We start from the raw sequence: 25,978 nt of genomic DNA, 5'->3' as shown, positions 1-25,978 counted from the left end.
CAGTACAAAACTTTTCTTTTTAATAAAGAAATTTTAAAATGCATACTTGAGAAAGTGATAAATGAGAAACTTGTTAATACTTCAGTGGCATGTGGATAGGCTACAATTTGAATCACTGTAAGGAATATCTCTATCAATAAGCTTTTAGACCAAGCCAAGTATCAAAGCAGAGTTTTAATATTAAGTGTATTTTACTATAACATAATTTTTTAAAATTTGGTGACCCAAATGTGCTATATGTAAAACTTTCAGTTAACCAAAATATTTGGCTTATTAGGGCAAATCATTTTGCAACAATTTTAAATAAATGTTAACCAAAATGGTTATTATATTATTATATTTCTAGGAAAATCTAAATAGGTATCATCAGGTAAGCATAGATATAATTTATCCATTATCTTCAAGGAATAAACTATTTCACTTACATTAAGTTTCTACGTAATAATATTCACATTTTAATAGCACTCACAAACCTGTAAAATAGGGTAATGCAAGTATTATCTTCCTTGTTTTTACAGATGAGGAAGCAAAAGCTGATAAAATTTAAGATTATACTGCAAGTAAATGGCAGAGATAATAGTTGAATCTAGGTCTCAACTCCAAGTTCAACGCTCTTTCCACAACAATGCATAGCTGCACAAAGCACTGATATATCCTTCAAACAGCTAAACCTTCTGTTTTGACCACTTTAATGGAAATTTTTCAAAAATATGTATATATCCACCCAGGATAAGAAGGGAAGCAGTAAAATGTATCAAATTTCTTTCATAAGTTTTGATATCCAAAATATATAAGCAATTAACAAAAAAGACAAATAGCCATTACCCAAGAAGCCAAAGGATATAAACAGCTGTCCATGGAAAAAGTGCAAAGTGTTAACAATCATATGAAATAATGCCCCAAATCACTAATAAGAGAAATACAAATCAAAATAACCCATAGGTTTCACCTCACATTTGCAAAATGGCAAAAATGACAAAAAAAGGGCAATAGTCAATGTCAGAGGGACAATAGGATGATAGATACACATTCTTATTGTTAGAGCTGTAAAAAGGTACAACTGTTTTAGAAAATAATTTGGAATTATGCAAATAAAATGACTAAACTGTCCATACATTCGACCATTCTAATATTACACTTATACCCTAAGGAGCCACTGATAAGAAGTTCTCATATACAGCAAAGTACAGAAAGTATCACTTTTTGTGATAGCAAAGAATTGGAAACAAAGTAGAAACTCCCTGATTGGAGAATGACTAAACAAACTGTGGCACACGAATGTGATGGAATATTAATGTGTTATAAGAAATAATTAATGCAATAAATAGAGAAACATGGAAAGATCTACATGAACTGATGGAAAGCAAAGTAAGCAAAGTCAAGAAAACAACATGCATTAATATAAATGGAAAGATCATAAAAAAAAATCAAAAGTAGAGCAAAACTATAAAGATCACACACAAAATAAAAGAGATCTAAGAGGACACTCCCAACCCACTCTTTTAAAAGGCAGGAGGTCCACAGGTGTTGCATATTTGCACATGTTTTCAGACTTTGTCAATGTATGGATCAGTGTTACTGAAGTTTTTCCTCTTTTTCTTTTTTTGTCTTTAAAAAACACTATCTGTGGGGCAGCTAGGTGGCGTAGTGGATAGAACACCGGCCTTGAAGTCAGGAGGACCTGAGTTCAAATCCGCCTCAGACCAAACACTTGACACTTACTAGCTGTGTGACCCTGGGCAAGTCACTTAACCCCAACTGCCTAAAAGCAAAAACAAAAACAAAAACACTATTTGTTATATGGGATGGCTCTCTGGGAGAGGCAAGGAAGGGGTACTGGGGAAAACTATGCAAATGATAAACAAAAGGCATCCCTAAATTTTACTTTTAAAAATGCATTATGACGGACGCAGCTAGGTGGCACAGTGTATAGAACACCGGCCCTGAAGTCAGGAGGACCTGAGTTCAAATCTGCCTCAGACCAAACACTTGACACTTACTAGCTGTGTGACCTTGGGCAAGTCACTTAACCCCAATTGCCTATATATATATATATATATATATATATATATATATATATATATATGCATTATGTCATTGCCTTCTTAAATATACGGAATATCTTTTTTATAAATAATAATAACACAGGTTTGGACATACAGCCATTATTATTCTATGCTATGCTCAGGGCCAATTAAATTGCTTAGGGCTGTCTGTCCCTCTACTAAACTGAGTCTATTATTTTTCTTCATTTCAAAAAGGACCTATAACATTACAGGTCATGTCTTGATTTATGCATGAGTTGGATACAAGCGAGGCAGAGTTGTACGAAGTTATCAGCTTCACTCTCTCTTCAGAGTCATCACAGTCTGGTGGCAAGACAAAAGTCAGCACAGCTGACAGTGGCCCCAGATACAGCGGATGACATTGACATCTCTGATGTCTGTCTGACCAAGCTCTAAACACTCCACAACACCTGCTTCAGCCTACACAGACACTGTTCTCACTCACCCGTTCCTCTGGGAGAAGTCCTCACTTGCTTAAACCTCCCCCCCAATTCATCAACTGAGGCCCATCAGTCGCCCTCAACCTGCTTTATCCTGTCCGCCAAGACAGTTCTACCAGGATGTGGATGCTGCTCGTGCTACAGCTTCTTAGAGCCAAAGGTAAGAGTTGAGTGGCACGTGGACAACAAAAGTTGGATGAGCAGCCCTGAAAATGGTTCAACGGAGCCCACGCCAGAGGTCTTGGTCCTCCCTCAACACCTCATACAGCCCTCCTATACTATACTATATCTCCTATACTAAATAACTTTTTTTGAGTTGCATCCACTTCTTTATGACTTCTCTATCCCTTTCCTCACTATAAAGCTATTATTGTACCTACCTTTAGCAACACATTCCTTTTCCTCACAGAATTTCTGTGAGAATCAAATAAGATTAATATTTGTAAAGTCCTTAGCTCGTGTCTAAAACACAGTACGTGCTTGATAAATGAATAACCCCTCTCTATTTACCAACTTAACACCTTGCTGCTTCCAATACACAATATGATCTAGACAACCTAACAATTAAGTTCATTCAAATTTTGTACAGTTAGAATTTTGTACAAAATGATTTCTAAGCAAGGGCCTCTCCTATGAGTAAAGTTCCTAAACTTTGGTTTACAGACTTTGGGTGACTTTTACTCTGACAACTCAGGGGACTTTTTTGGTTCTCAACTCTGTTCAAGTTAGCTGAGGTTGGTGAAATATGTAAGGCAGATAAGTGATGTGTAGATGGCAATAAACTATGAATTTTTGGTACGCCAGGAAATGGGTTTTTATACACTCTGACTTGATGGGACGCAGATTATAGCTCTCTTTTTAACCCCACTCATTTATAGAAAACAGGATTTTATATATTTGCAAACACAGTACACAGGATGAACAGGCATGAATAAGCTGCAATCTGCATCACTGCATTCACATTTATGAGATATCTGAGTATGGAAGAAACCTTGTTGGAGGAGAATCATCAAGGTAATGGCAAATTTAAAATGCCTTAAACTGAAATTATAAGATTAAATTGTCACTATACTGAAACTATGGCCAAATTAGAAAAATCCATTTGAATTACAAAATATATTCTTAAATTGTGCAGAGGTGAGGAAGGAAAATAAGCATACAGGAAGGTATAGGAAAGAGGTCCTTTCCACATAAAGAACTAGGTAAATGAAAAAGAACATTGGTTCTGGAGTCAAAGAATTGACTTTGGAGTCAAATCTCTCCCCTGACATTTACTACTGATATGACCTTGGGTATGTCATTTAACTTCCTTTGGTCTCAATTTCCTCATCTGTAAAATGAGGGAGCTGGTCTAGATAGTCTAGCAAGGGTGGGGAACCTGTGGCCTCAAGGCCACGTGTGACTCTCTAGGTCTTCAAGTGTGGCCCTTGGAATTAATAAAAGGATTTATTCTGTGAAGTTTGGACTCGATGAAAGGACCACATTTGAGGACCAAGAGGGCCGCAGGTTCCCACCCCTAGCTACAGCCTACAACCATAAAGCTAAGAGTTGTTGCTGTTGTCCATCCTTCATTTTCAAAGAGGACCAATAACATCACAGGTAACATGCTGACTTTTGCATGAATTGGATTTGCGTGAGGCAGAGTTGCACAAAGTCATTAGCTTCACTCTCTCTTCCAGTGTCATCAAAGTCCAGTGGCAAGTCAAAAGGCTTTGGATATAGTAGATGACCTCTGTGTCTTCAAGCTGCAAGTGCCTGCTTCAGCCACCTTCCTGGACATTGGAACAAATTGTTCTCATCCACTCATTTCACCAGGGGAAGTCTTCACATGTTTGGAGTAGACCTCCCTCTACCTCAACAAAGGGTTTGAGGCCTGTCAGTTATCCTCAACTCGGTTTAACCCATCTGCCATGACAGTTTCACTGGGGTGTAACTGCTATGCATGCTATAACTTCTTGGGAGTCACCAAAAACTACAACAACAGGTATCAAATGATCTAAGGATATGTAATGATTATAAGCCATCTGCACAAGCTTAAAGGCCAGAAAATTCATACTCTTTTCACAAATAAAAATAAAATGTGCTATTTCTTGATTGCCAAATCTTTTACCATTTTTCCCACTACATAATGTTGCCTTCTGCAGTTGTCCATATTATAGAAAAGTGGCATAAGTGATATCTTACTAGCTAGATTAGCCAATAATTAAATCTGAGCCAGAAAACTTAACAACAAAATCTGAATCATCTGTGCCAACAGAAGGCATTTATGACACAGGTAAACTAAAAATAATTTCTATTTGATTCTAGAAGGTACTGGTAATAACTAAATTTGAATGTTTATTTGCTTATCATTTTTCACTTCATATATCTTTGTTTAAACAAAGTTCAGTTCCAACAAGATATAATGGTGTCATATCTTATGCAGTGGCTAAGCTCTCAAGTTGGCAAATAACCACCTGGTTGTCCGTAAGAAGAACCTAGGATCTCTTTAAAAGACAGCAGTCTGTGTAAAAGCATAAAGATGAATCTGAGATGACTGGTGTGGAAACAAGTGCATGTATGTTATTTTCTTTCATTCATAGCAGAACACAAAAAAGGACTGTATGTGAAATACTGAATCCTTTCATTTCACTTGTTTCCTAAAAATACATAATCAATTTCATACTTTTAAACTGTCCTGTGTTTCCTTCTGAACTCTCTTTTATTCTCTTCTGCGAATTTCTAAAGATGTTTTGATAGCCTCCCTTTTGTTGCATCAATATTGATACCCAATTTTAAAAAAGAAATCCCTGTAACAAACAAGCATTTATTTATACATTCATTCATTCATTTATGGGCATGGCCACTGGGTAAATTAGGTTTATTTGACCATCCCTGGGCTTTATCTAGAAGCCTTCAGAACAGAGCCCTACAGACTACTCTTGTCTATAGCTCTTATCTGATCCTGCTGAGAGACTTGTTTGCCTATACTGGCACTACCTTTTGATGGCGGCCCCTTTCCAATTGCCCAGATGCTGATGACTCACTTTTTGCGCAGTCCTGGGGTGGAAGAAGTCACTTACTATACTCCTTACTATATTACTGGGGAGAGGACAGAAATGGGAATTTAAAAACTAGGAATCTTTAAAACTGGCCTGCCCCTGTTATCTGTTTATATTCTTTCCATTTCACTTCCCAATATAATTCCTGCTCATAACTGGGGATACAAATACAAATACAAAAAAAAATCGAAAAAAATCCTCCATGCAAGCTGCAAAAGTAATATTCCTAAGACACGGTTCTATGTCACTCTACTAGTCAAAAAATTCCAATCATGTCCTATTATGTCTCAGGTCAAATATGAACTCTTCAGCCTTTAAAACCCGACTCCAACTTTTTATTCCAGTCTTCTTATGCATTATTGACTTCCCTGCACTTCATGGTCCAGCCAAACAGACCTTCTTGGTGATCCTCACACACAATATTCTGTCTCCAGTTCTATGCCTTTACATTGGCTGCCTCCAGTGCCAAGAATACATCCTCTCCTCATCTCCAATTTTTAGAATTCCTACTTTCCTTCAAATCTCAGCTCTAGCACCACCTTCTAAATGAGACCCTTCCTGATTCCTCCAGCTGCTAAGTGTTTTCTCTTCAAAAATAACCTTGTATTTTACATATCTTTTTGAAAGCTATAAAGGGGGGGCAGAGCCAAGATGGCGGAGTGAAAGCAGTGACTTGCTTGAGCTCTCCTCCAAACCCCTCCTAATACTCATAAAAAATGGCTCTAAACAAATTCTGAAGCAGCAGAACCCACAAAAAGAAAGAGTGAAACAAATTTCCAGCCCAAGACAACCTGGATGATTGATCAGAAAGCCCAGGCTGGGAGCGCAGCACAGCACGGCGTGGGCGTGCAGGCCACAGCGAACCTGGAGCAGGCCTCAGAGGACTGAATCTTGGGCAGCTGTGGAGGTTTCCAGACTCCTCAACCCACCAATGCCAAAGACAACTTAGAAGGTCAGTGGGAAAAATCTGTTTCTGTCGGTGCTGAGAAAGGAAGGAGGGGTTTCAGCTCCATTCCCTAAGAGCGCGGCCCTGAGGGGGGCAGCTGTTTCCCAAGCTTCTGGCCCACAGACTGAGGGGGAATCCAGTGGCTGATCAGAGAGGGATGGAAGGGATCTCTTTGCCAGTGCTGAGGCAGGAATCTCTTGCTTTGCCTGTGTTTGGATCTGGGCCACAGCTCTGGACAGCAGTGCTGGGGTGAGGAGGAGCACTGGCTTGGTGGAGCTTGTAGCGGCTGTGGACAGGAAGCCCTCCTCACAGTTACAGGACAGAAGGAGTACTTGTAGTCACAGGCCAGGAAAGGAGTAAACACCTCGCCCCTTATCATACCACCTTGGAAGAACTGAAAATTTACAGGTCCCTACAAGTATCTCTGAAAACAGCTGTACAAACCCCTGAAGCTTGGGACAGTACATTCTCCACATTGGAAGCAGACTCTTACCTTAACAAAGAGTTTAAAACTCAAGTAATTGGCTGGGATCATGAGCAAGCAGGCAAAAAGAGTCAGACTATATTATCTTACTTTGGAAAAAGAAGATCAAAATATACAACCAGAAGAAGACAACAAAGTCAAAGCTCCTACATCCAAAGCCTCCAAGAAAAATATGAATCAGTCCCAGGCCTTGGAAGAGCTCAAAAGGGATTTTGAGAAGCAAGTAAGGGAAGTAGAGGAAAAACTGAGAGTGATGCAAGAAAATCATGAAAAACAAGTCAACAGCTTGCTAAAGGAGACCCAAAAAAATACTGAAGAAAATAACACCTTAAAAAATAGCCTAACCCAAATGGCAAAAGAGGTCCAAAAAGCCAATGAGGAGAAAATGCCCTAAAAAGAAAAATTGGCCAAATGGAAAAGGAAGTCCAAAAGATTACTGAAGAAAATACTTCCTTAAAAATTAGAATAGAGCAATTGGAAGATAGTGACTTTATGAGAAATCAAGACACTGTAAACAAATCCAAAAGAATGAAAAATTAGAAAACAATGTGAAATATCTCATTGGAAAAACAACTGACCTGGAAAATAGATCCAGGAGAGAGAATTTAAAAATTATTGGACTATCTGAAAGCCATGATCAAAAAAAGAGCCTAGACATCATCTTTCAAGAAATTATCAAGGAAAACTGCCCTGATATAGTAGAACCAGAGGGCAAAATAGAAATTGAAAGAATCCACAGATCTCCTCCTGAAAGAGATCCCCAAAGGAAAACTCCTAGGAATATTGTAGCCAAATTCCAGAGTTCCCAGGTCAAGGAGAAAATATTACAAGCTGCCAGAAGGAAACATTCAAGTACTGTGGAAACACAATCAGGATAACACAAGATTTAGCAGCTTCTACATTAAAGGACCACAGGGCATGGAATATAATATTCCAGAGGGCAAAGGAGATAGGATTACAACCAAGAATCACCTACCCAGCAAAACTGAGTATAATCCTTCAGGGGAAAAAATGGTCATTCAGTGAAATAGAGGACTTTCAAGCATTCTTGATGAAAAGACCAGAGCTGAATAGAAAATTTGACTTTCAAATACAGGACTCAAGTGGAACATGAAGAGGTAAACAGGAAAGAGAAATCATAAGAGACTTATTAAGATTGAACTGTTTACATTCCTGCATGGAAAGATGATATTTATAACTCATGAGACCTTTGTCAGTATTAGGGTAGTTGGAGGGAAAAAAAATTATAGTATGTATATGTAGATAGATAGAGGGCACAGGGTGAGTTGAAGATTAAGGGGTCATATCTGGAGAATAAAATTAAGGGATGAGAGAGGATTATACTCAGAGAAGAAGAAAGGGAGAGGTAGAATGGGGTAAATTATCTCACAAAAAAAAACAGAAAAGAAAAGTCTCTTACAGTGGAGGGGAAACGGGGAAGGTGAGAGGGAATGAGTGAATCTTATTCTCATAGGATTTGGCTTAAGGAGGGAATAACATACACATTCAATTGGGTATGGAAATCTGTCTTACCCTACAGGAAAAACAGGGAGAGGGGACAAGAGAGCAGGGGGATGATAGAGAGGAGGGCAGATTGGGAAAGGGGGTAATCAGAAGTAAATACTTCTGATGAGGGACAGGGTCAAAAGAAAGAATAGAATAAATGGGAGGGCAGGATAGGATTAAGGGAAATAGAGTTAGTTTTTCACAAGATAGTTACTATGGACGTGTTTTGCATAACTGCATATGTACAACCTATATTGAGTTGCTTGCCTTTTCAATGAGGATGGGTGGGGAGGAAGAGAGAAAATTTGAAACCTAAAGTTTTAAAAACATATGTTTAAAAAAATGTTTTCACATGTTACTGGGAAATAAGAAATATAGGAAATGGGGTACAGAAGTCTATCCTGCCCTACAGGAAAATAGAAGGGGAAGGGGATAAGAGAAGGGGGGGGGGAGAGATAGAAGAGAGGACAGACTAGGGGAAGGGATATTCAGAATGCATGCCATCTTGGGCTGGGGGCAAGGGGAAGATGGGGTGAAAATTTGGAACTCAAAAACTTGTGGAAGTGAATGTTGAAAACTAAAAATAAATAAATTTATATTTAAAAAAAGAAAAAAAAAGAAAGCTATAAATGTAATTGTTGCCTTCCCCAATAGAATATGACCTTCTCGAGAGCAGAGATTGCTTCATTTCTGTCTCTATTACCAGAACCTAAGTCAGTGCCTGACACAATCTATACATTTAATAAATGCTTGTTGATTAAGAAAGAAATTATATATTGGTTTAACTGAAACTATGTAACAATACTAAACCACTTCAGAAATATAAAACAAAATATTCCATTCTTCAACTGATGTTTCTATATTTACTTTTTTAGTACACTCTTGTTAAATATTATTTTGTACCTTCAAGAATTTCTTTTTCTGGACAGGGGAACATTCCTGTAGCCATATTTGAACTATGAGAAAGTGAGGAACTCATTTCAATCTCAATTCTAAAATATCTTCCAATGTTCTATTTGTTTCTATTTTTTAAAATCACTAAATTGGCTACATTACTATACAAAGTATCTTTTCTCCCCATCTAATTGAAAAGCTGATCCAAAATAACAACATAGAAAAAACTCATTATGCCACTAAAATAAAGATATTCAAGAACACAAAAGTTTTCAAATAAGTCTCCCCCAAAAAAGGTTTTAGTTCCTGGCTGAAATTTCCTTAAGTCTTTCCCCAAAGAGTTACTTGCTATAAAGAAAATAAATAAATAAATAAAAATAACCTACCACTCACAACTCCAAAGCAATGTCTTTATTCCCTAGGAATACAAACATTTCTAAAACTGGGTATTCTTAAATATAAATTCTCTGATCATATTTTTGCCTTCAGGTACAGATATCAATGATATAAAAGCAAATTCTGTATAAAGAAAACAAATATTAAAAAGGAGAAACTGGCTCTATATGGAAAGTTTACAAGTGACTCATTAAAAGTACTTTTGGTAAAATCAAGGTACTCATCTTAAACAAAGAGAGTTACCAACAGGCTAAAACAAAACTTACATGAGTAAGAGACTAAGTTTTGAGATAAAATACAGATTCCAGTGAAGTGCTAGCTGTGGGAAATATTCACTTAATACATGACTCAAAGTTTGAATGCACCTTAATGTCTAGTATCCAAAAATCATTTGGAGCAGTAATCTTATAAGTACTGAATTGAAATTAATATTTTTTCAAAGTTCTGGTAGTTAAATACAAATCACTAGTTATAGATTTACCAAAAAGGATGTATAAACATGAATACTTTAAGCTTTGTGGCAGGCTTTTAAATGCTAACTTATTAACAAAATTCACTCTGTATTCAGGAAAGGAAAAGTAAAGTTGCTATTTGTATCTCTGACATTTAAACATTTCTGAATTTATGAATGGGTCTTTACAACTTTTCAAAATTAAATTGTAAGCATTTAATGTGTTTAAATAACTTACAGAACTAGACTATTAATATTTTATACTTTTGATAAAAAATGTATTAACATAAGAACTCTTATGGTATATACTTATCCTAACGATTTAGAAATTTGATTTGAAAATGAGAATAAATATAATTCAAAATTAGTCACAATCATCAGATTCTCTACTTTAAAAATCTCCTAATGAGAAGATGATGAGGCATGGCTTGGGGAGCAAAAAGCTGGCCTGGAAGCCCAGAAAACCTGGGTTCAAGTCACATTTCTGACAAATATTCACTGTCTAACTCTGAACAAGTCACTTAACTGCGTTAGTTCTACTCAACATTCTAAAACTATAGTTTGCTAGGAATGTGCCACACCCAGGTTGAAGCTGGTTTCCTCACCTGGAAGATCCTTCTATCAGTCAAATAAGAGGTCCAGTAGAGGAAAGCACACCCCCAAAAATACATTGGCAGGGGCAGCTAGGTGGCGCAGCGGATAGAGCACCAGCCCTGAAGTCAGGAGGACTTGAGTTCAAATGTGCCCTCAGACCAAACACTTGACACTTACTAGTGTGTGACCCTGGGCAAATCACTTAACCTCAATTGCCACCCCACAAAAAAAGTGCCAAAATACATTGGCAGAACACAGAAATTATACCAGTCACAATCAAGGAGCTGGACAAGGCCTTAAAAATCATTAAATCTACCTGCCTCTCCTTTTACAGAGGAAGAAGCTAAGACTCTGAATGCTTAAAGGATTTGCCAAAGCTCAGTATGGTAAGTAAGCAGAGTACATAAGCACTGAGACTAGAACTGAGGCCTTCAGACTCCAGAGTCAGCATTCTCTCCACTCCACCACATCATTAAACCAATAAACAAGTGGTCCTTTTGAAAGAAGTTTAATTCAGAAAATGTCACTGGAAGAGAAAGCAGGTGGGATTTATTCAGAAATAAATATGGTATACAAACAAAGGGGATTAATTTTTTTATTTTAAAGATTCAATCCTTTTTTAAAAATTACACATGAATTTAAAGGTCATTTAATAATCTCTCTAAATGGCTTTAAAGATTACCATCATTTCTTCATGGAATATACTCTACACATTCTCATCCTGCGTAACTCTGCCTGCCTAAAAGAGAAACAAAATCAATTGTTCTTTGTCAGCTTTCCATAGCATATATTAACATCTAGCTCCACCTGCTGGATACACATAAAATATTTTATATTTCAAATAGATATTCCAAGAACCAATTTCACTGTTTATGTTACAAAGAAAATAAGTAATATCATAAAACCACATAACTGATAAAATACATTTGCTAGGTTCAGAAGCAAACCATAATATGACCAACAATATTCATTCTATATGGTATAACAAAAAAAAAAAAGCTCCAAACTATGAATTTAGGAGACCTAGGGTTAAATCACAGCTACAGCCCTTCCTGGTGATATTGGGCAAGTGATAACTTCCACAACCCAAGTTTCTTCATCTGTAAAATGGGAATACTACTTATTTCACAATACTATTATGGAAAAAAGTTTTATAATCTTAAATAAGGTGTATGAATGTTATTTCAAATGAAACAAAATCATACAAAGTTCCAAAAATGTTGTCTTCTCAAACAAATGCTTCATAAAATAAATTGTATCACGCTATCATAGTCTAAGGCTCATTTGCTTAATTGATGGTCCTTATAATGAGATCACTGGACTATATCATTATCAATTGAATAGCTTCTTCATTATTCTGCCCCAGAGTAGTATATCATTTTTAAAATGTGGATCTTAGTCACAAAAATGTGTGTAATTTAATGTATATTTGCCACTACAAATGGAGAAAAAGCAGCACAGAATATTGTATACAGGGGCTGCCTAGAAGTGGGGAAGACCTGGATTCAAGACCTATCTTTGATCCAGAGTAACTATGTGACTGTGGGTGAATTTACTTCACCTTGTAGTGCTCCAAGAAATTCTCTACATCCATAAATTATACAAGTTACTAATCTTCATTGGTGAAGGGATTTTCAACAACAGAAATTCTCTACATCAATGAAATCACAGGTTCTACATTTAAAAAAAAAAACCTCAAACTTGGCTGATCATTTCCGGACTCTATTAAAGGAACCAAAAAACATCAATGTGCTAATTACTTTTCATGTTTTATTATTTTTCAAAGAATATTTTTATTTTCTTCTGAAGCTTAAATCATTTGAAAAGTACCAAAAAACAAATGTGATTAAATGTTTCAATTATTTTTTCTCCATTGCTTTGTATTAACTATTATTCAATGTGCTAACTCCTAGATTCTTCTTACCCAGCTTCAATCCCAAACCACAACATAAACAAGGATTATTAGTGTAACACATTAATTAGCTCATTTAAACCTAGGGGTATATAATGTCCCCTGTGTTCTAAATGGTTCCTTCTTCTTTGAATTTAGTGATTTTATTTTATTTTTAATAACTTTTTATTGATGTCTTCTTTTTACATCATTAAAATTTTCCCCAGTATTCTTTCCCCTTCCCACTCAAAGAGCCATCCCATACCACAAACAGTATTTTTTAAAAGACAAAAAAAAAAGGAAAAAAATTAAGATTAACCAATCAACACATTACAAAAGCCTGATAATATGACCAATGTACAACACTTGTGGACCTTATAACACTGCAAGGGGATGAGAGTGTCTTCTTTAGCACCACGTTTGTTTTATGTAATTTTGCAACATTCACTTTCAATTTTTTGTATTACTATAGTCATTGTATACCTATACTGTTTTCTTAACTCTGTTTACTTCATTTTGCATTGTTCATGTAGATTTTTCCATGGTTCTCTATATTCATCACATTTATTATTTCTTATACACAGTAATATTCTATGACATTGGTGATCCATAATTTGTTTAGCCATTCTCTAATCAGTGGTCATCTACTTAGTTTTTAATTCTTTGTTATCACATAAAGTGCAACTAGAAATGTTGATATGTATAGAGATTTCTTCCTATCAGTATCCCCCTTGGAGTACAAACATAGTAGAATCAGAAAATGATGCAGCAGTTTTGAGTTTTATGGGTTTTATTTTGTTTTGCTTGTTTTTGTGAAGAGGGATCTGAACTTGTGATTTCATCAGGGTAGACAATTCCTACTGTCAAAACTCCCTTCACCAAATGAAAATTTTAATTTATAAATGTAGAGAATTCCTTGGAGCACTGAAAGGTTAAGTAAATTTACCCAGAGTCACATAGCCAATTTGGGTCCAAGGTTATAAATATCTTAGTCACTTTATTTGCATAATTCCAGTTTCCCAAAATGGCTGTACTGATTCATAGCTCTACCAACAATGCACTAGTAGTGTGTCCCATCTTCCCACTTCCACTCCAACAATGACAATTCCCATCTTTTGTAATCTGTGCCAGTATGCAAGTGCAAGATAAAACCTAAGAGTTGTTCTACTGTGCATTACTCTTATTATTAGTGATATGGAACATTCTTTCATATGGTTGTTAATAGTTTGTTCTTTTGAAGATTGTTCATTTCCTTTCACCATTTATCTATTGGGGAATGGCTTCTGGTCTTTCATATATATGATGTGTGTGTGTGTGTGTGTGTGTGTGTGTGTGTGTGTGTGTGTGTGTGTGTGTACATATATATGTGTGTATGTATATATGTGTATATATGTTAAATTGCTTCTATATTTTGGATGTCAAATCCTCATCAGGGAAATTTGATATTTTTTACCATTTGACCATTTCCTTCTTATTCTAGGCACATTAATTTTGTTTGTGCAGAAACTTTTTAATTTTATATAATGAAAAATATCTATTTTATTTTCTGTAATAGCCTCCAGCCCTTGTGTGCTTAAGAATGAGTTTATTTTAGATGAAAATCTCTATGTTTAATCACAACTGCTCCAAGCCCTCCATTAGAAAAACTTCTTAATATTTAGGCAGAGGTTGGGCTCTCTTTTATGTCAATTATTTATAGCTCTCATTTATAGCAATCTCTAGTTAATTCCTGGCTTCTTTATGATTGAGGCAAAATTCAGTTTACTGAAAACATTATGGTCAATAAAAGAACAGATTATATTTGACCCAACCATTTTGGAGAGCAATTTGGAACTATGCCCAAAGGGCTATAAAAATGGGCATACCCTTTGACCCAGCAATAGCACTTCTAGGGCTATATCTCAAAGAGATCATAAAAATGGGAAAAGGACCCACATGTACAAAAATATTTATAGTAGCTCCTTCTGTAGCGGCAAAGAATTGGAAATTCAGGGGATGCTCGTCAATTACGGAACGGCTGAACAAGTTGTGGTATACAAATGTAATGGAATACTATTTTGCTATAAGAAATGATGAGCAGGCAGACTTCAGAAAAACCTGGAAAGACTTGTATGGCCTGATGCTGAGTAAAGTGAGCAGAACCAAGAGAACGTTGTACATAATAACAGCCACACTGTCCGATGACTAATATTGATAGACTTAACCCTTCTCAGCAATACAAGGATCTAAGACATCTCCAAAGGCTTCATAATGGAAAATGCTATCCACATCCAAAGAAAGAAATATGGAGTTTGGGGGCAGCTAGGTGGTGCAGTGGATAGAGCACTGGCCCTGAAGTCAGGAGGACCTGAGTTCAAATCTTGCCTCAGACCAAACATTTGACACTTACTAGCCGTGTGACCTTGGGCAAGTCACTTAACCCCAATTGCCTTAAAAAAAAAATATGGCATTTGAATGCAGATCGAAGCATACTATTTGCTCTTTTTTTCTATTCTGTTTTGTTTTGTTTTCTCTTTCTTGTGGTTCTTCCTATTAGTTCTAATTCTTCCTCACAACATGACTAATGTGAAAATATGTTTAACAGGAATGTATATGTAGAGCCTATATCAGATTGCACATTGTCTTGGGAAGGGAGTGGGGGAGAGAAGGAAAGAAAAATTTAAACTCAAAAGTGCATGGAAGTGATTATTGAAAACTAAAACTAAATTAATAAAAAAAATTTTTTAAAGAAAAGATTCTATTATAGTATTTGTGGATAAAATGACAGCAAGAAGGAAAACCAACCTTTAAAGAAGGTTAGGAAAGAGTCAACCTGTTCTTGGCACTTCCCTCAGCTCAAGTCTTCTATTCCAAGATTCCTGTAGAGTCCACAATGCCCTATGATATCTCCTTTCTCTGTCACTACTCAGTCCTTTGCTCCTCAGGGGTGTGCTAGACAGCCATGATTGTTTCATCCTCTCAAATTAATCTGCTTCTAACCAGCTTGACATTTTATACATGAGTCCTGCAGCACAGCCAACTTTCCTTGACATATCAAAGATGTTGGTGAAACATCATTCCAATTCTGAGTTTTCACACAGTCCAAGGTCTACCCTACCCTACCCTTATATTAGCAAATCACATTGACCCAAACTGAGCTGCAGGACTAAAGATTTCAAGTAAATTTCACTAAAAGATCGCTGGCAAAAAGGCTCACCATCAATCCTCAACTTTCACAGGGATAACATTCCTAGAAAACGGCACAAAAGTCAAAAAACACAAATGTTGATAGACTTAATCTATGAGGAAAAGAGGGTTAGGTTCCCACATCCACTAAGAGTACTGGCAACTGGAGTGAGGGGGCCAGGAGAGGATTCCTGTAAGAGATGGAATTAAAACTGAGCTTTGAAAAAAGGAATTGTTAAGGAGAGAGTGCATCGTAAGTATGAAGGAAAGCCTGTCCAAAGGAACAAAGGCGAAAAGTAGAATATTGTTTATGGGGAACAGTAAGGAGGCCAGTTTGATAGGAATACAGAATATGTGAAGGAAAATAAAGAGCAATATACCTGGAAATATGGGATGGACTCAGACTGCGAAGGAAAGTCTCTAAAAGCCAAATGCAGAAATTTATATTTTAGCCTAGAGGCAAGGCTCAGTCAGTTAACAAACTTTTACTAAGCACTTACTATATGCCAGGCACTACGCTTAGCACTGGGAGCTACTAGAGCTGCTTTAGTGAGGAAATGACATGGTCAGATCTATTCTTTAGGAATATCAATTTGGCAACTGTGGAGAGAATGGATTGGACCTAAATTGGCAAAGTTGGAAATACTTTTAAATACAGTTAAAGGAGCTGTGGAAATATACAAACACTAATATACTGTTGAAAGTGCTGTGGACTGGTTCTAGAACAGTTCTAGAAAACAATCTGCAATAATGTGAGAAAAGGAATTACAGTCTTCATACTCTTTGATTCAGTGTCTATATCACTGGAGGCCTTTCTCTAGAAGTCTTGAAATTGCATAGATAGCAACAGGTAGGCAGACTGATGTTCATATAAAATATTTGTGAAGTGTTTAGCGTAGTGGCTGAAATATAGTAAGAGTTTAATAAATACTCCCTTCCCTTCCCTGTCAGTTACCCCTTGTTCCTTCTCTATGACCAATCCACTTCCTTTCCAGTAATAAATCTCTGATTATATCCTTTGCACCAGAACTATCAAATTCAAAGCTGGCAAAACTCCCTAAATAGGGCCTAACCAGATTAAAATGTAACTGGGAAATGTTTAACATTAACAAAACAAATTAAAATACAACATAGATAACATTAAATTTGTGGTTTTCTAAGTCAACATGCAGCCTGCAGGGATCCATTTCTATTTGAGTTTGATACTACTGATTTACACTATCCAATTTATCATTAGTAATATGTCATAGCCTTCTCATGCCCACAACACAATTCTTCAATGACTTTCGGCAACTACAATTCTTTAGAGATAGAGGAATTCCATGGTTCACACTCATAAACTACCAGAAGAACACTATTTACAAAGGGAAAAAAAAAAGCAGACCTATTTGTACAAAAATATTTATAGCAGCTCTTTTTATGGTGGCTAAGAATTGGAATTTGAGGGGATGCCCATCAACTGGGAAATGGCTGAACAAGTTATGGCATACAATTGTAATGAAATATTGTGCTATAAGAAATGACAAGCAGGATGATCTCAGAAAAATCGAGGACCTACAAGAACTGACAGAATGAAGTAAGCAAAAACAGGAGAACACAGTAACAGCAATCTTGTATGGTGAAGAACTGTGAATGACTTAGCTATTCTCAGTAATACAAAGATCCAAGACATCCCAAAGGACTCATAATGAAAAATGTTATGCACCTCCAGAGAAAGAATTGGTGGCATCTGAATACAGAGCAAAACATGCTATTTTTCATTTTCTTTTTCTTTTTTTTTTTGAGTTTTCTTCCACAAAATGACTAATATGGAAATGTTTTACATAAGTGCACATGTATACCCTACATCAAATTGCTAAAAGTCACAGGAAGGGGGGAGGAGAGAGAGACATAGAATGTACAACTCAAAACTTAAAATAAAAAAATGAATGTTAAAAGTTGTTTCTGCATGCAATCGTAGGAAAATAATTTTAAGCAGAGTTGGTTGCAGAAAGAAATACAAGGTCATTAAAAACACTGTACAATTCCCCAAAAGCAATCATGCATGCTCTTCTTATCCTTTTCAATTGTGAGCCTGGCTTACTATCCATCCACACTGTCCAACCACGATAAATGCAATAATGGACCAGTTCTATGGGCAATCCATCCATCTGCATATCTGAAATGCATCCCACTGTCAGTCAGTAAATAAACATATAATAAGGACAGTACCTGTGTCAAACACTGGGGATACAAAGAAAAGCAAAAGACAATCCCTGTCTTTTAAGGACTTCACAATCTAATGAGGGAAATAAAGTGCAAATAATTATGTACAAACATTCTCTACATAGCATAAATTAGAAACAAGCAAGTTAGAGAAGGCACTAGAATTAAGAGGTATCTGGAAAGGTTTCCTGTAGAAAGTGGGATTTTAGCTGTGACTTGAAGGAAGTCAGGGGTGCCAAGAGACAGAGATGAGAAGGAAGATGTCCAGGAATAGGGAACGGCCAGTGTAAAATGCCTGGAGTTAGAGAACAGAGCGTTGTGGTTGTGGAACTGCAAGGTGGTCACCGGATCATAGAGTACATGGTGGCTTATAAGGAGTAAATATTGCAACTTCAAAAGTAGGTATTTTTTATCAACTTGGATTTTTTCTTCTGAGTGATTACAGATCTCAATTGAGAAATTCTACAAAGTTTCAAGATTTCATGATATCAACACAGTGCCAGCATGAATGGGATCATCTGAAGTATATAACCAAATCAAGGCATTATGACTACTACTTGGACTCTGCATGAAGATGGCAAAAGAGAAAGTTTCCTGTTCAGGATATTAGTAATAAGAGTGCATATCAGTAATGAGAAAAATCAAAGTTCTAGGGGCAGCTAGGTGGTGCAGTAGATAGAGCACCAGTCCTGAAGTCAAGAGGACCTGAGTTCAAATCTGGCCTCAGACACTTGACACTTACTAGCTGTATGATCCTGGGCAAGTCACTTAACCCCACTGCCCAGCCCAAAAAAAAAAAATTAAAGTTCTCTGTTGTTATACCTTTCAAATGCGAAAGGGAAAAAACAAACTGTACTCTGCATTTTAGGGCAGAGATAATTTATTAATACATAAGCATTTTTGCTTGGAGAGAGGTTTAAGGTACTTCCCCCTGCTAATAAATACTTTTCTCATCTAAGAAACTTCCAACTTACATTTATAGTAATCATGAAATAAGACAAAATTCCACAGCAAAGTAAAATGAAGCTATATAGTTGAAATTTAGGGGATTTGATTTAACAAAGAGAATAATAATAATGTGAAACTCAGGTTCAACCCTGCAGAAAATATCTGCCCCAAACCAAATACTTCTTCCTTAACTATTGTATTCTCTCTAATGATTCCCTTTTCAATCTAGGCAAACAAGAGTTATCTTTTTTAACTGTTTTATGTAAAAAACAGTCTCATTCTTACTTTTTTCAAAATAAATAAGGCAGGCTTCTCTTAGCATATTAAGATAACTCCCTAAAAATGACTAAGTTTTCTACTCAAGGAAGACTAAATAGGTCTTTGATTCAAGTGAGACCAAGATCTTTAGACCAGGACACTGTCATAATATTCTATCTTTAAGTTTCACAATATAACTGAAACCTCAGCATCATATGTTTTTACATAAGGAATCTTGTATGATTCTGATATATGATGAAAGAAAGCTTGTTGAAGGAGAACCTCAACATCAGCATTTTGCTTTACTGTACCCAAATGCTTTTTAATAGTCAACAGTCAACAAGCACAAAATTCTAGCCATCTCACAGAAAACTCTGGAATAGCAAAGATATGTTCTAATACAGAATATTGCTTATAAAACTCTGCTCATTCCTTTAGTGACACAGCTGTTCCATCAATACATATACTGTGAAAGCCCTCAATACATGTGTAAGCAATTCTCAGGAAAAAAAAAGTAAAAGATGGATAAGCAGGCATATGGATTAGTAGTTATTGTTGTTCTTGTGACTGCCTTATTTGAGTAATAGTAACATTTGAGAGTTTTTATCATGCTTTTGGTATACTCCCCTCCTTCAGTATCTTAAGAATCAATTCCTCAAAGGCTCTCACAAATGTGTTACACCTAGCACAGGCCTTCTTCATATATATATATTTGCTCTAGGTCAGCTCCTTTTCCAATTTTGTTTTGTTTTTTTCATGGCCATGTTTACCCTCCTCTGTATATAAGCACACTTGAGTCTATGATACTGATGCAGTAGTTACACTGTCTGTGATGGAAAAGAGAGTTTATTCTAAAAATCTTTGCTGAGCTGTTCCATCTTTCTCCTTATTGTTAGAATTTCAGCCTTAAATGTTCTTAGAATGGCTCTGCTTCATTGCCTTCTTTAAACTGGTTTCTCTCCATTGCTTCTCACTGTCTTTGGAGGCAAATCTGGTTATAATTCTCCACTCTTCTTCAAATACACTCTCTTCTTTAAAACAAAGAATAAGTTTATATTCTAAACCAGTAATGACCTTGAGTGTCATCTCTCTCCATTTGATAAGCAAGTCAAATATTTGCTAAAGAAGAGGGTTTTTTTAGTTTCTTTTAATCTCAACAGATTTATACCACTTATATTTTAGAACGAAATTGCTCTAGGGGATGCTAATTCCTTTTCTTCCATCTATTTTCCAATATTCAATGTCAATAACTTGTTTAAATAGGTCAGATTAGAGTTTTTAATTGAATGCTATATCTTTTTCTCATTTTTATTCTTTTTTCTATCTTTGTATTAGTTTTAACCTTTTTTTTTACAATTTTTCTTCTTCATTCTCTATAACAGATGTTGGCACATAAGCTACAATTGTTTTCATGGTGGCTAAATTCTCCATGAAATGACATTTCTTGTTGCCTTTGAACTCCCAACAAAACCAATTCCACCAACTCCTTTATTTGCTTTTCCAAAGAAAACCTATATGCTATCCTTTCATTTAGCTGCAATTTCTTTCTTTTTTCTGATTTTGTTTATAATGAGAATGTCAAGATTAATATGATTCAATTCCTTTAGTAATATGTCAACTCATGCATTTTCATATACATTTTCTCATTTGATCCTTACCCCCTGTGGGAGATGATACATGTCCTTACATTCCTATTTTACAGATAAGGAACCAATTCAGAGTGGGAGAGGTTAATGACTTAGATATGTTGCTAGTGAGTGACAAAGCAAGTCTCAAAAACTGGTTTTCAACCTCAAATCTAGTATGTTTACTGCTATATCACAAGGGTAGCAAGTGCAGAAAACAGAGGCAGAATAGAATAGAAAGGACATGTACAAAAACCCTTTAGCCATAAATGTTATTCATAGTGCTAAGCATTCTGTAGGATACCAGTGGCATACATAGGAAAGAAATGATAGAATGACACATAACAGGGGTAAGAGAACTTGCTGCCTCTTTTCTGATGGTAATCTCTAGATAAGTCAGGAAGTTAGAAATAGGGCCAAAGGCAAAGAATAAGAAACAGCAAAACCCTTAGCTTCCTTCAAAGCACATCTTAGCTATCATCTCCTAAAGGAGGCTTTTCCTGATTTTGCCCAGTTCTTAGCAATCCCTTCTTTCTGAAATGACCTTGTGATACTTACTTAGGCACACGTTGTTCCATGAGTAGAATATAAAACAAACTGGTTGATTTCCTTTCTTTTGCTTCATATCCCCACAGCCTAACATAGTGTCTTAAGCATAGTAGGCATCTAATAAATATTTCACTGAAATGGACTGAGCTGAATTTCCAAGGGACTGTTTGGGTTTTGTTTTTGTTTTTTCCAAAAGATTCTTGGTCTGTGTGACAGTGTTTAGGAGAAATCAGAGACAATCAGTTGGATCTTGGGGAGTTTCATCATCTAACTCTCCAATTTTCTGGTAAAAGGGTTAGCATACAGCTCAAACCAATATTCTATTATACTTGAGGGATTCAACCCTCTAGTATCACTAGGAATGCTTTAGCATGTCATATCTTCTCTATTCTTCAACATTGCACAGCCTACTTTGAGACCAAAAACAGATGCACAGATGCTGCTATGATTCTGAATATTTTATGGTTACAAGTTGCTACTCAATTTAAATGCCTAGTACCAAAAAAAGAAAAAAAAAGGAAAACATTCAATCAACTCAAAATACTAAAATGGATTTACAATCTCACCGATTTTGATGCTTTTTCCAACAACGCAAATTGCAGCCCATCCATGCTTGCCCATCCTATGATATGTTCATGTCCTCCATAAATTCATCATGGGAGGTCCACCAAAAGTACTGGTCTGTCCTCAAATTCAATCAACATACTATTTCAATACAGTATTAGTGGTATTCATTTTCCTGGTAAAAAACATTTGGACCCAAAAATATTTAAATATGTACAATAGTACTTATCAACCTAGTAGAAACTTTGGACTACAAAAAAGAACAATATTAGAATAAAATGATTCCAAAACAATCAAGTTAAAAGTGTCCTTTTGTTCCACTGATTTATTTATTGAGTGATCCTGGTATATTCTACACCAATGAGGTCTTCAAGAAGCCAGATAATCACTTGTTATGTAAACTGTAAAAGGAATTAGGATCAATTGCAGGTTGGACTAGATCACTCCCAAATCCCTTCCAACTCAAGTACAGTGGTATATTCCACATTCCAAAATCATCACAACCATAAATATGAGTTGCTAACATGTTTTATCTCTCATGTAAGCAGAAAGAACTTGGCATTTTATAGCTAGGACCATGGGACTATAGATTCAGAGCAGAAAGGGACCAGGGATGCCACCTAGTCCAATCTTCTCATTTTACAGAAGAAGAAACTGAGGCCTGGGGAAGTTAAGTGGTCAAGATCAAATAGGAAGTAAGCGTCAAAACAGAACATAAAGCCAGGTCCCTCTTACTTCAGAGTCATTGCTCCTCTGTATTTTTCTTTTATTAACTAAAGTAAATGAGTTAATTTCATATAATTAACATAAATGATTAATTTTTTTTAAAGGAAATGTCTCATTTGGTCTTCCTAGATTTATTTATTCCATCTGCTCAAATATTCAAAATTAAAACAAAATATACATAATTAATACAAATGAGGAACAGACCTCTATAACAGTCTTTGAATTGTCATTGGCAAGAATATAGGGCAACTAGATGGTGTAGTGGATAGAACACCATGCCTGGAGTCAGGAAGACTCATTTTCCTCAGTTCAAATCTGGTCTCAGACATTACTAGCTCTGTGACCTTGGGCAAATAACTTAGCCCTGTTTGCTTCAGTTTCCTCATCTGGAAAATGAGCTGAAGAAGGAAATGGGAAAGCACTCCAGTATCTTTGGCAAGAAAATCCCAAATGGAGACATAAAGAATTGGACATGATTGAAAACAACTGAACAAGAAAAATATGGCATCATTAATACCAAATGTAGCCTTTACTTAGAATTGAATTAAAAACCAAAGTAAATCTCAAGTATAAAAATGATACTTCTATCAAAAGAAAAGACTTCAGATTTGGTGGTAATGATCTCAGTTAAAGCCTTGAGGGATATTCATATAATTTCACCAATGGAAAAGTAATATTCTATCACCACATGGTTATTAAGGGAAATGTCTTCCTAAAGTAAGAAACTGAGTCTGTGAGATCTACCCACTGCTCAGATTCTTAAAATCTAGCCACTAACTCACTAACATTCAGACTCCTTAAGAGTCTGCCCAATATGACAGATGTTCTAATAAACCTTGTCTTTGGCTAAAAAAAAAATTTATCATATGCTTATTTATGTCCTACTAGTAGAAAAGGAGAGACCCTGAAACAGCTTCCTCAATACTTCTTTGGATAAACCATTTTATTGAGAATGTTATCTCTAAATATAAAGAGACTAAAACAATTTAAAAACCACTTATTAAGCACTGATCTGCCCTCAAAGAGATGGAAAACTATTGTAAATTGATTATATGTAATAAAATTACATAATAATATATAATAATGTAATAATATAATATATACTAAACCACCAGAAGATGGGAAGCATGGATAAATCCAGGACAGCTACTATGGGATTTCCAGTCCAAAGTGAGGTTTTTTAAGTGAAACAACAACAAAGGGATCTGTTAGCAAAATGTCAAAGAAAAGGGTGATGTCAGGAGCTACTATTCAGGAGAACAGATAACCCACCACAGTTTCTGCTCTCTGAAGATAAATGGAGCCTCAGGCTATGAGATGCAAAGAGACAGAGCAAAGAAGAATAACTCACTCACAATAAAACAGAAGTCCATGGAGACAGGAAAATAATAGAACTTTCTTCTCCTGCTGCGCTTACTACATTTTAGGGCCAATACTACAAATGGAGGAGGGAAAGCTGAAAAAAACTTCACATAAGCATAGTTAGTCTACTGAAGGAGTAGGGCACAAATCCTAAAAAGTTAAGTCATGAGATTTAGAGCAACTATAGCAGAACTTATAAGATGATTGGTAGAGGTCATCTAATAACAACTAATGATTCCTTTAGGGAATTTTTTTTTTTTCTGAGGCAATAGGGGTTAAGTGACTTGCCCATGGTCACACAGCTAGTAAGTCTCAAGTGTCTGAGGCCAGATTTGAACTAACTGTCCTCCTGACTCAGCTGCATCCACTGCGCCACCTAGCTGCCCCCTACCTTTAGGGAATCTTTAAGTAATCTTTAGGGAAATAAAATAGATATGCAAGTATAGGTACAGCATCTTTGATTTTATCAGTATAGAGAACTCCTGAATGAACAAACTGCTTCTGTCAACGCAGGTCAGCATCTTCTCTTGAATATCTAACATAAATACCAGGTAAATTCTAAGTAAATTCAGATGACAAAGTTTTTCTTCTTCTCTTCCCCCCATCCCCCCAAAAATTAAAAAATTAAAAAACACAACCTTAACATTTGCCTAGGGCAGCGAAGGTTAGGTGATTTGCCAAGGATCACATGGCCAGTAAGTGTAAAAGGAGGCATTTGAATCCAGGTCTTCCTATCACCACGGCCAACACTCTACTCACTTCACACCCTGTTTCTCAATATGCATATTAAAAAATGGATTAGAAAGCACTACCTAATAAAATTCTGCTTGTAAGAAACATACTTGGAACATAAAGATACATATATAGAATTCAGTCAAACTCAAAAAGACAAGGATAGGAATCAAGATCTGAAGGGAAAGCAACAGCAAAAATAGAATTGTTTAAAACATATAAACAGGAAAACCCCATTATGCTGAAAGGTAACAGACTATGTGTGACAGGCCCAGTGGTTTTCTGAAGCAGCTTCCCTGACCCAGACGCTTCCTCCCACTCTCCCCTCCCTGACACAATCTGACTGATCCCACCTTCCCTGATGCAATTTACTGGTTTGGAAACAAAAAAGATCCCAGTTACATGTAATCAGCACCTCTCAGACTTGGTGGGTTGCTTGGTGGGTTGCCATCCTCCGTTGACCAATTGACAGGACATATTTCCAAATGGAGACAAGAGGGACCACATCCAGAGAAGCTAAGAGCTACTTGTTACATATCTTTGCCATGTTAAGGTAAAGTAAATCTCCTCCTTTGTAAAATTTTCAGTGACTTACAAGGGCCTGATTTTTGTCCCAACACTGAACCTGAACTAAGAGGGTGCTGGCTTTAGAGGCATGCCTATAACACAACGAATTAATATTAATACTTAACATGTATGTAACAAATGGCATAGTAGTACTTAAATGAAAACCCAAAAGAGTTACAGGGGGAAAATAGTACAATACTGAAGGAACCTCAATGTACCCTACCATTCTAAATGTAATTTAAAAAATAAATAAATAAACAAGAAAGAAGTTAAGAACTTAAATTTTTTTTTACATTAGATATGATACATCTTTGGAGATTCCTGAATGTAAACATAAGAGTATACATATTATAAGTTGTACATAGCACCTTTACAAAAACAAACTATGTATTAAGGCATAAAAACCTAACAAATTCAGCAAAGCCGAAATATTAACATTAATTATTAACCACAAGGTAACAAAAATGGCCACTGAAAAAAAAAGATCAACATTAATTTGAGGCAAAATAACTTAATTCTAACAAACTGGTGGATCAACCCACTAATACAGAAACAATAAATCATTTCA

The 25,978-nt window shown here is 36.0% G+C and overlaps 1 protein-coding gene across 4 annotated transcripts in view; it reads right to left on the bottom strand.

Moving 5' to 3' along the window:
* Positions 1-25,978, bottom strand: part of LMBR1 (limb development membrane protein 1) — a 189,195-nt gene that overhangs the window by 100,726 nt on the left and 62,491 nt on the right. The gene's annotated exons all lie outside the window — the stretch shown is intronic.

The sequence above is a fragment of the Phascolarctos cinereus genome, unplaced genomic scaffold, assembly GCF_003287225.1.
Source record: "Phascolarctos cinereus isolate Bilbo 61053 unplaced genomic scaffold, phaCin_HiC Scaffold_1;HRSCAF=81, whole genome shotgun sequence".
NCBI classification, from domain to species: domain Eukaryota; kingdom Metazoa; phylum Chordata; class Mammalia; order Diprotodontia; family Phascolarctidae; genus Phascolarctos; species Phascolarctos cinereus.
This window is presented reverse-complemented; position numbering and strand designations above follow the sequence as displayed.